The sequence below is a fragment of the Peromyscus maniculatus genome, chromosome 13 (assembly GCF_049852395.1).
Source record: "Peromyscus maniculatus bairdii isolate BWxNUB_F1_BW_parent chromosome 13, HU_Pman_BW_mat_3.1, whole genome shotgun sequence".
NCBI classification, from domain to species: domain Eukaryota; kingdom Metazoa; phylum Chordata; class Mammalia; order Rodentia; family Cricetidae; genus Peromyscus; species Peromyscus maniculatus.
In genome coordinates, this window is record NC_134864.1 from 11,293,155 (window position 1) to 11,303,334 (window position 10,180).

General features: G+C 46.1%; 1 long non-coding RNA gene across 1 annotated transcript; it reads left to right on the forward strand.

Moving 5' to 3' along the window:
- The first annotated feature begins 4,416 nt into the window (after nucleotides 1-4,416).
- LOC143268276 (uncharacterized) lies at nucleotides 4,417-9,385 on the forward strand. The gene is made up of 3 exons (XR_013043987.1): nucleotides 4,417-5,690; nucleotides 6,256-6,349; nucleotides 9,060-9,385. It is a non-coding gene; the product is annotated as an uncharacterized LOC143268276 (long non-coding RNA).
- Nucleotides 9,386-10,180: the final 795 nt, after the last annotated feature.

The window sequence follows — 10,180 nt, forward strand, 5'->3', positions numbered from 1 at the left end:
CGTGCCCCCGGCCCGGCCCTCCCCGAACCCCTCCCGATGCGCTGGTTGGCTGCGCGCTGCGTCCGAGGCTCAGCCGCCAGCTGGTTTGTCGCGCGCGGGGAGAGGGACGGGCAGAAGAGATGGGGTTGGAGCGGGAGGGGGCTGGGGCTGGCCTGTGACATCACCAGTGAGGGGTGGGGGACAGGCGCCCGGAATCCGAGGCAGCATCCCCTCGCTCAGCACTGCCTTTCACTCCCAGAGAGGGACTCGGTGGCGCCCAGCTGAACCTGCCTGCAGACTCGGAACCAAGCCCTTACTGCTTTCAACGGAAATCATAAAAACTGTGAAACATCCACCTGCTGGGCCCGGGGACATCAACACAGGCGCGTCCTAGGGAACAAAAAATACAGCTAGGTGTGGGGTTGGGGCGCTTCTTTCACTGAAGAAGGTATGTAGGGTCGGGTTAGGGATCTGGACTCCAGGGAGTTAACAGGTGGGTCTGAGCATCGCTTCTGTTGTCTGGCCCAGATCATCAGAAGACAGCCAGAACGTTGCAGGGAGTGCTAACCAGGATGACGCCACAGCCGGCGAGCTGACTCGAACCTCCTTCCTTCAGGTGGAGACCTCCATCCTTGTCCCCCTATTCCATGGCTGTCATCACACACTATTACTCGGGCCTAGATTCCCTGGCCCTCAACCCACACGCTTCTCTGGATCCTCAGTGGCCAAACCAGCCTTCACGGACTCTCCTCCGTTTTCCTTTTTCAGTAGGGCTTGGCTGGCAGCCGTTGCACTATGAGGCCAACCACAGCCCAGGACTGAGTATCTCGGACAGGGCCTATGGTCGCTCACCCACCAGGACACCCCGCACTGCGGTGGTGGGTGTGATGACGTCATGTGACCATGAAACCAGGGCTCCAGGCTTCCACTCCACAGAGCCCTGCCGGCAGCATCCCCTGCTCCGGGCAGTTTGCTGAGCACTTTAAATTGTTAGCCACTAAATCCACAGCAGCCTGAGGGAGGCAGTGCTCCACCTCAGCTCGCCATGCCACTGTGCAGTAAGATTCCTTGTAAGCAGCGTGGGCCCAGACCCTCCATCTTCTGGCAGATACTACCTCCACTCCCACCCCGCCCCTCCAAAGCCAGGGAAAAGCCCCCCCCCCTTTTTGTTTCCCAGTATTACCCAAATACGCTACTGGACAGCTATAGACAATAGAGCTAATAGGCAGCTAATCTTCAAGAATGATAAGAACAAAAAGTCATAGTGTTTATGACTCCATTTTCTCTTGTTAATCCGGACAAAGCCCATGGCTCTCCACGCAGCTGAGCGTTTGCTAAGCATTCATATCGTTTGAGTTTTTGAATTGCCAGCATATGGAAGTATGTTCCTTACCATTGGCTGCCGCTGTGACAAAAGCCAACTAAGAGAGGGAATGTTTTTTGTTAAGAAGGTATGTATAGTCCGGGCAGTGGGAAGCTGTGTTCCCGGGAGGACATGTTAGCAGGAGCCTGAGGAGCCGGTCACACCGTGTTCACAGTCAGGAAGCAGAGAGAGAGAGAGAGAGAGAGATCACTGTTGAACTGGATTACTTTTTCTGCTTTATTCAGTTCAGGACCACAGCCCTTGAGACCGTACTACCCACATTTAGGGTTTTTCTTCCCTGAGTTGAGTTTTTCTGGAAACACCTCATAGACAAAGTCCATAATGTGTCTGTCTCCTGGTGATGTTAAATCCAGCCAGGTTGACAATGAAAAAAGATGCCATTGTTTCTGTACTTTTTTTTTTTATATATGTTTCTTCCATTTTGTGGTGTGTGTGTGTGTGTGTGTGTGTGTGTGTGTGTGTGTGTGTGTTATGCAGTTATGAGTAAGACCACATGTGTGTGCAAGTGCATTGCATGTGTGCACTTGTATGTAGCAGCCAGAGGCTGACACAGAGTATTTTCCTTGGCCACCCACCTTGTGTGCTGAGGTAAGGTCTCTCAAGTGAACCCAGAGCTTACTGATCGGGCGAATCTATCTATCCAGCTCTATCCAGAGATTCCTGTCTCAGTCTCCCAAGCAATGGGATCGGGTGGGCCACCGCACCTACCCAGCATTTACACAGATCCTGGGGAACGGAACTCTGGTCCCTCATGCCTTCGAGGCAAACGTTTACCCACTGAGCTGTTTCCCCAGCCCCATTTCTTCTTTTCAATGTGGTTTTGAATATTGTCAGAAATCCAACTTTAGTTTTGTGAATCTTCTCGGTTTCCCCTTTATTTTACTTATTTCTGTCCCCGTCGGTTATTTCCTTCACGAGTCTTTGGATTCTGTTTGTGTCTCTCTTTAAGCTTTTCCGCATTCTAAAATTTCAGTATCTATTTGGAGCTGCAGAACTCCCCCGCCAGCCCTGCCTCGGACTGATCTAACCAGTTGGCTCCTGTGTTTTCGTGGACATTCTGATCTAAACGTTTGTGTGCCTAACGACCTCTCCTGAATAATTTTACTTTCCTGTAGTGTGTGTTTGTAATCTTTTGTTACCACTTTCCAATTAAACCTCCTTACATTACAAAGTACGTTCAGTCAAGGTCCTGGCCAGAAGTAGATGTATGTATGTGCACTGTGTGAATTGAGGAGGCTGAAGAGACAAGAAGAGGGCATTGGATCACCTAGGACTGTAGTTACAGTGGGCTGTAAGCCTCCATGTGGGTGCTGGGAACTGGTGCCTGATCCTCTGTACACAGCCAGTGCTCTTAACAGCTGAACCACTACAGATCCTGATCATTTTGCTGTTGTTTGCTTGCTTGCTTTTTGTTTTGTTTGTGTGAGACAGGGTTTCTCTGTAAAGCCTTGCTTGGCTGCCCTTGAATTCACTCTGTAGACCAGGCTAACCTTGAACTCACAGAGATCCGCCTGCCTCTGCCTCCCAAGTGCTGGGTTTAAAGACATGTGCCACCACTGCCCAGTCAATTCTTGGAACTTTTAAGTCAACTTTGTTTCAACCTTTAATTATCTAGCTTAATCCACTATAATAATCAGCTATATCAAGACCCAGTTTTAACACCATATTTTAAATGTCCATTAATTCAGTGGTGTTCTCCTTATTTCTCATTGAATAATCTGAGTTTTCTTCTGCTGAATTATTCTTACTTTTAGTCTATGGCAATTGCTCTGAACTTAAGACTCATTTTGATTTATCCTGTATGCCAGTTTAATTTTTTTTTAAATTATATGTATGTTTGAGTGTGTGTACATATGTATGCAAGTGACTTAAGAGGCCAGAGGAGGGCATCAGATTCCCTGGAGATGTAATGACAAGCCATTTCGAGCCACCCACTGTGGCTGCTGGGAACTGAACTCACATCCTCTACAAGAACAAGTGTTAACTGCTTAGCCATCTCTTCAGTTCCAACAAGTCTGCTTTTTTTATTTGTTTATCACTATAATAAAATATTTGCCAGGCAGAGGTGGTGCACATCTTTAATCCCAGCACTGAGAGACAGAGGCAGGAGGATCTCTGTGAAATTGAGGCCAGCCTGGTCTACAGAGTGAGTTCCAAGACAAATTTCAAAGCTACACAGAGAAACCCTGTCTCGAAAAACTAAAATAAAATATTTAAAACAATGAAACTGCAGAAAGAAAAGGCTCAGTGTCAGCAGACGACCCTGGAGGCTCCAGGCACAGCAGGGAAGGGGCGACTCCTCTGTGTCGGCCTCTTGGTGAGGGCTGCAGATCGTGACTGGAGTGTGCTGGAGCCAAGTGTTTATCTCCAATGCCTTGAGGGCTTCCCACTAGGCTCCCCCTTCTAAAAAGCTGTGCCCTCTCCGCACAGTGCCACCTGGGGTCAGGACTTTGTGTGGGACACTCACTGTGCACAGCACAGGACTCATATACCTGGAGGACACACAGTTTCAATGTTCACTTTCTGGGCATCACCTTGGTCCCTTCTTCCCTATTGCAGGCACTGTTGAGTCTGTTTAGACTTATAGTTATAGCAGAAACACAGTCTTCTTCCCCTGGCTCCTTGCTCTAAACCAGTGGATGCACATTCTGAACTACTTGACCCTCTTATTGCCTCATTCTCCGTGTTTGCTTTGAGACTGGGTCTCACTTAGCCCTGGCTCGACTAAAATCTGCTATGTAGCTGAGAATGACCTTGAGCCTCTGATCTTCTTGGTGGGTATCACCTTGTCTAGCTCCATACTTCTTGAAGCTTCTTTTATATCTACATTATTCATGACATGTAAAGTCTTCTAACATGGATCCTGGCTGGAAATTATTCTGATGTCTCAGAGGCAGGAGGATTGCAATATTTCCAGGCCAGCCTAGGCTATGCAGTGAGTACCAAGCTAATTTGGCCAACACAGTGAGACTTTACCATGTGTGTGTGTGCGTGCGCGCGCGCACACACACACACACACACACACACACACACACACACACACACACTTTACAAAGGAGGAGGCGGGGCCGAAGCCGTGCTGACTGGTGTGCTCAAATAAATTATGGAAGAACACAGAAACACAAAATTAGAACAAAAGAGAAAACAGATTTAGAGTTAGTGAAATGCTCCACACAAATAACTTGAAAAATGTGTATGAAGTGAGTGGTTTTGTGAATAAATCAACTGAAACTCAAATAGACAGGCATCATGGAGGAAATGGACACTTTCACAGAGAAGCACCCCCACAGACTTGGCCAGGAGAATTTCACATTCTTTCAAACATAAAAATAGTCGAGAGTCTTCTGGTGTTGGCTAAAGCGATTGACAGCTACAAGATGGAAGATGCTCATGAAACCCTTTTTCAAAGTGAGGACGACAACGATGCCTGGTGGGGAGGCCTTAGTGACCTCCAAGGGTTTCCTGGTGATGCTAGCACTGTAGTAACACCATGACTGGGCAGGATCCAGGGCTACATTCCGTGCTACACTATGGCTAAGCCTTTGGATTGAAGTGGTCAAGACGAGGGGGTGTAGCTAAGCAGTCAAAGGTGTGTCTACCTTGGATAAAGAGCTCTGGCTTTGTTGCTCAGTACAAAAATAATAAATCAGCATCTCCTTTGGGGAAGGCTGACCTCCTCTTCTACTGGAGAAAAGAGAAGTTTGCAGGGTCTCCCTGGACAATTTCAGCCTTGGGTCAGCCAGGGGCAGAAGTCAGCCCAATCCTCCAGCAACTGTGTGACCTCTGCAGGTGCTCAGCCCTGGGCTAGTCCTCCACTGGTGGGAGAAGAGCACCCTCAGGCAGCTGAGTAAGAAGCACAGTGAATTAGCAGATATGAATGCTGAGCCTGGGTCTGGGCACACAGCAAAACCCACATAAACAAGACAGTGAGACAGCAAAATAAGTCCCAATTATCATAAGGATGTGCACTCTTGCTTCAACTCAAATATCATCCTATACATATAGAGAAGAGAAGACAATGTGACATAAGAAGATAACTATTCATATCTACCTCTGCTCACCAAAGTTTCTAAAATTCTTATTATTTATTGAGTACAGGACCATCTTCTGTTCCGTATTTTTCTCCTAGACCAAATCTTTGGTTCTAAGACCTGACTTCTCTTCTTGGATCTTACAGGAAAATGCAATGTCTTTCGCTCTAATGAGCAAAATTTGGTGGGCTCCTGGGCAGTTTTTGGCCCAAGGCTTGTCATGAAAGCTTAAGCCATACTGGGAGCTGGGAACTTTCGATCTCATCCCCTTATCCTTGCGGATAGAGAGGCTAGAGGTAAGTTCATAGTGGATCACAAGTACTGGATGAAGATAATGGACTGAATGTTGCCCCTCACCACAGTTTATACCTGTTTCAGGTATTCTGTTATGCCATCCAGGTAGACTTAACACTTAGTGAGATAGGATTAAGAGGTAGAGTCTTGCTGGATGGTGGTGGTGCATGCCTTTAATCCCAGCACTAGGAAGGCAGTGGCAGGAGGATCTCTGTGAGTTCGAGGCCAACCTGGTCTACAAAGTGAATTTCAGGATAGCCAAACTACAAAGAGAAACCCTATCTTGAAAAACAAAAACAGAGAGAGAGAGAGAGAGAGAGAGAGAGAGAGAGAGAGAGAGAGAGAGAGAGTCTCAAGAAATTAGGTCAGAAAAGCAGAGCCCTCACAAATGAGATTCTTGGTTGGTACCATTAGCATGAAATGTCCCCACAGGCTTGTATGTTTGAAGTTTAGTTTCTGAGCTAGTTTTGGAGGTTGTGGAACCTTAGGAAAGAGGGGCCTAGGGAAGTGGGCCACTGGGGTGTGCCTTGAGTTTTGTAACCTGCCTTGTTTCTGGTCTGCTTCTAGGTTTTTTTTTCCACTGAGACCTGGCTACATCTGACTGCAGTCACCAAGAAGCCGCCCATTGGCATGCCTTCCCTGACATGCATTCACTCAAACAGTAAGCCAAACTAACACTTTCATTCTTCTGAGCTTATAGATTTTATCGAGAGATCATAGCCTATACTATGTTCTTAACTGAAGAAGAGTTCTCTTTATCAGGGAAGGCCATCCTACTCTGCTGAGCACAATACCTCTAGAGGGACACACAGAGTAGTGAGGGGGGCCACATAACTGGCTGGACCGTGAACAATGATATGACAGATGTCAATTAGGTAGTCCTTATCCTTTCCTCCCTCCCTCCCTCTCTCCCTCCCTCCCTCCCTCCCTCCCTCCCTCCCTCCCTTCCTTCCTTCCTTCCTTTAAATTGCTTTAGTTGGCTATTTGGCCACAGAGATGAGACATGTAATCAATACAGTGCCTATCAAGGGAATGCCTTCTACCGTGTGAGGAAGTCTCCATGCATGAGGGTCAGGTCCTCATCTGGCACAATGACTCTTTTGGCATTCCTTTCTCAGACTTCCAGTCTCCAAAACTGAGAAGAAAAAAAATGTGCTGTTTCTAAATTACCCTGCTTAAGGTATACTGTTATGAAACCCCAGACAGACCAAAACAGGAAGCCTCCACAAAAATCCCTAAGATACAGGACTGGGAAGTTTGAAAGTTGGTAAACACATCCCCGAGCCAGAAGGATGGCCTCATGGGGGTAGAAGCTCCTGAACCCAGGACCGTTCTAGATTCATTTGTGACCTCTTTACCTGGCTTTTTACCATGTCCTATTAACACATGGATGAACCTCTATGTTGCTCTGAATTCTGTGAGCTGTGAGAGAAAATTACCAAAGCTCTGGAGAGGCGTCAGGAGCCGCTGGTTTACCACAAGGTCAGAGTTTAGATGACCTATAACTCACTACCTGTAGTTGACTCTAAAGCAGGACTCCATCTCAAGGAACTTAGCTCTGCCCTGTGGGGACTCACTGTGGCGTAGGTAATCCATGACAGAGTTGAGCTGTGGGACACTTGGCTGGTGGCAGGAGAGCTAAAGAACTCTGTGATGTGGGGGTGATCTCACTTCAAACTCAGTGCCAGAGATATTGACTCTGAAGAAAAACACAGGTGTGCTTTTTTCCTATTTAAACACAAGATAAAAATACCAGAAAGGAAGAAACAAAATTATTATTTTCAGATGATGTGATGATCTAGCTAGAAAACTTGAATGACAAGTGGAGAGCTTCGAGACACAGTAAGTGTGGTGCAGTTATTTTTGAATACAGAAAAGACTCAAAATCCACTAAAGGTTAGTGAAAAGGTAGGACTCCCCTAAGTTCAAAATATGTGTTCAATATACAATTAAAACAGCAGCCGAAGTTTACATGGGGAAAACAATAAGGAAGTCTAGGAGGATTTGCCACTCACATATCAAATCGCAGACCAGGCCTGATGACATGTTGTCATCCTGGCATTGGGGAAACAGGCAGGAGGATGGCTGCAAGTTCAAGTCCAGCCTGGTTTACACAACAAGCTCCAGGATAGCTAGGGCTACAAAGTGACAGACTGTCTCAAAACACCTAACTCTGATAGTTACAAAGATGCCAGAATGAAGGACATCAAATTCGCATGAGGAAGGCATCATCTGGGGGAAATGGGTGGGACCTGTTATATGAAGCTATAAAGCTGGATTCCACCTGATACTTGACGGTGAGATCAATCCCTGATGAGAACATTTAGGGAGCTGGATGGAGTGGAGAGCACAGGATATAGCCTGTAACCTGAACTCTCTAAAGAAGATAGATGGGCTGAAGAGAAAAAAAAAAATGCCTGAACATCTATTTAACCCAGCCAAGAACAGAATCCAAAAGGCAACCCCACACCAGAAAGACTGTTTCAATACACATGGAGGTGACGAGAATTCCCTAATTGTAAGAAAAGATTGTTCAGGTCAACAGCAAGCAAAAAAGAAATACATGTAATCCCCAGCCAAATGGACAAAGACTGAGATGGGGGCATTTACATAAAGAAAACAGACGAATAACAGACAAAAAAAAAAACATCACAGAGAAATTCAGATCAAAACAGAGAGGTTTGTGTTGAGCTACATGACCTCTGGAGATGAGCATGTCTGGTGACATTCAGCAGAGCCAGCTGTCTGTCACTGTCACTCCAGGAAAAGTAGTGCCATTCCCCTAGAGGAAGTTTGTCCAGATACATCTGCATTTAAGCTGTGCTTACACTTGATCCCTGCTCTGTGCCTCTTTTCTATGCACGCAGAGATTTGCCCAAGTAGACAAGGATATAAACCAAGTAGACAAGGATATAAACCAAGTAGACAGGAATATTGCTCAAACAGACAAGAATATTAACCACAATGGAAGCAAAAACTGGAGCTGATAGAGTGTTCATTTTTGGGAACTGGCTTGATGAATTGGGATGATACCCCCAAAGTTTCTGAAAAGAGAGAGAGAGAGAGACAGAGAGAGAGAGAGAGAGAGAGAGAGAGAGAGAGAGAGAGAGAGAGAGAACAGTGTATGATGATGGAGAAAGATGGCCAGATGTTCTAGTTTTCTCTCTATCGCTGTGACAGACACCATGACCAAAAGTAATAAGGAGAGAAAAAGGGTTTATTTCAATTTACAGTTGTAGTCCATCATGAAGGGAAGTCAGGGCAGGAATTCAAGGCAGGAGCCTGGATATAGGAACTGAAGTAGAGGCAATGGAGGAATATTGCTTAATGGCTTGCTCCTCATGGCTTGCTCACCTTGTTTTCTCATACAGCCTGGAACCACCTGCCCAGGGGTGACACCGCCAACAACGGGCTGGGCCCTCCCACGTCAATCATTAATCAAGAAAATGCCTCTCAGATGTGCCCGCCAGCCAGCCTGACATTTTCTCAATGGAAGGTCCTCTTCCCAGTGACTGTAGTTTGTATCACATTGATGAATGCTGGCTGGCACACTGGGGTGTTCTGATGAATTATTTAGAGACAGGTACGAATAGGTAACCCTGCTTCTGGTTTTTCAGGGTTGGCAAGACTACAGAACCTGCTGGAGGGAGGGGTGGCATTCTCTGTTTCACTTTTAAATAAATACTCTCCATCTGTCTGTAGTTTGAATTTTTAGGTTTTGTTCAGATATAACGCTTTCTCACCAGTAGACTTGAGTACTGATGAAGGCAAATTTTCACTCTATTTAATTGTTTAATAATGTTCTGAGTTTAAACTGCTAAAAAAAAAAAAGATCTTCCAATAAAACAAGAACAAGTTTTAAACATCTTACTAGATTAAGACATCTAGATAAAATCAAACCATGATGAACAACCAGTCAGTTGAATCCTATGAAATTCTGGTGTCTGGGGCCTATGACCATATCCGAAAAGCGTCAGCCACTCTTAGTTGCCTGTAGTTCTTTGTGGAGGTTGAGGCATCAGGGCTCTCCTCCATCCACTTAATATCTCTATTGTTATCCTTGCTTAGCTCATGTGTGGGCAGTCATGTTGGTGAGGCTATGGTTGTAGCATCTGATATCCACAGGAGACTCAATCTCAGAGCACACTCCCAGTCCTCTGGCTCTGAGGATCTTTCTGACCCCTCTTCTGAAATCGTCCCTGGGCCTTTGTGTTGTAGATGTGTCCACTAAGACCGAGCCCCACAACTCTGCATTTTGATAGGTTGTGGGTTTCTGGGATGCTCTCCATGTGTTGCAAAGACAAGTTTCCTTAATGAGAGGTGGGTATAAGGATAAATATTTAGAATGTCATTAGGGATTATGCTTTTTAAGTAAAGTGGTGGTTGTGTCTTCTCCAGGATCCATGACTTCACTAGCCCTGGCTAGTTGGCTCCGTGTTCTGGTACCAGGCATGATTTCCCTTCGCATTGAGCTGGTCTTATGACTTTCTAA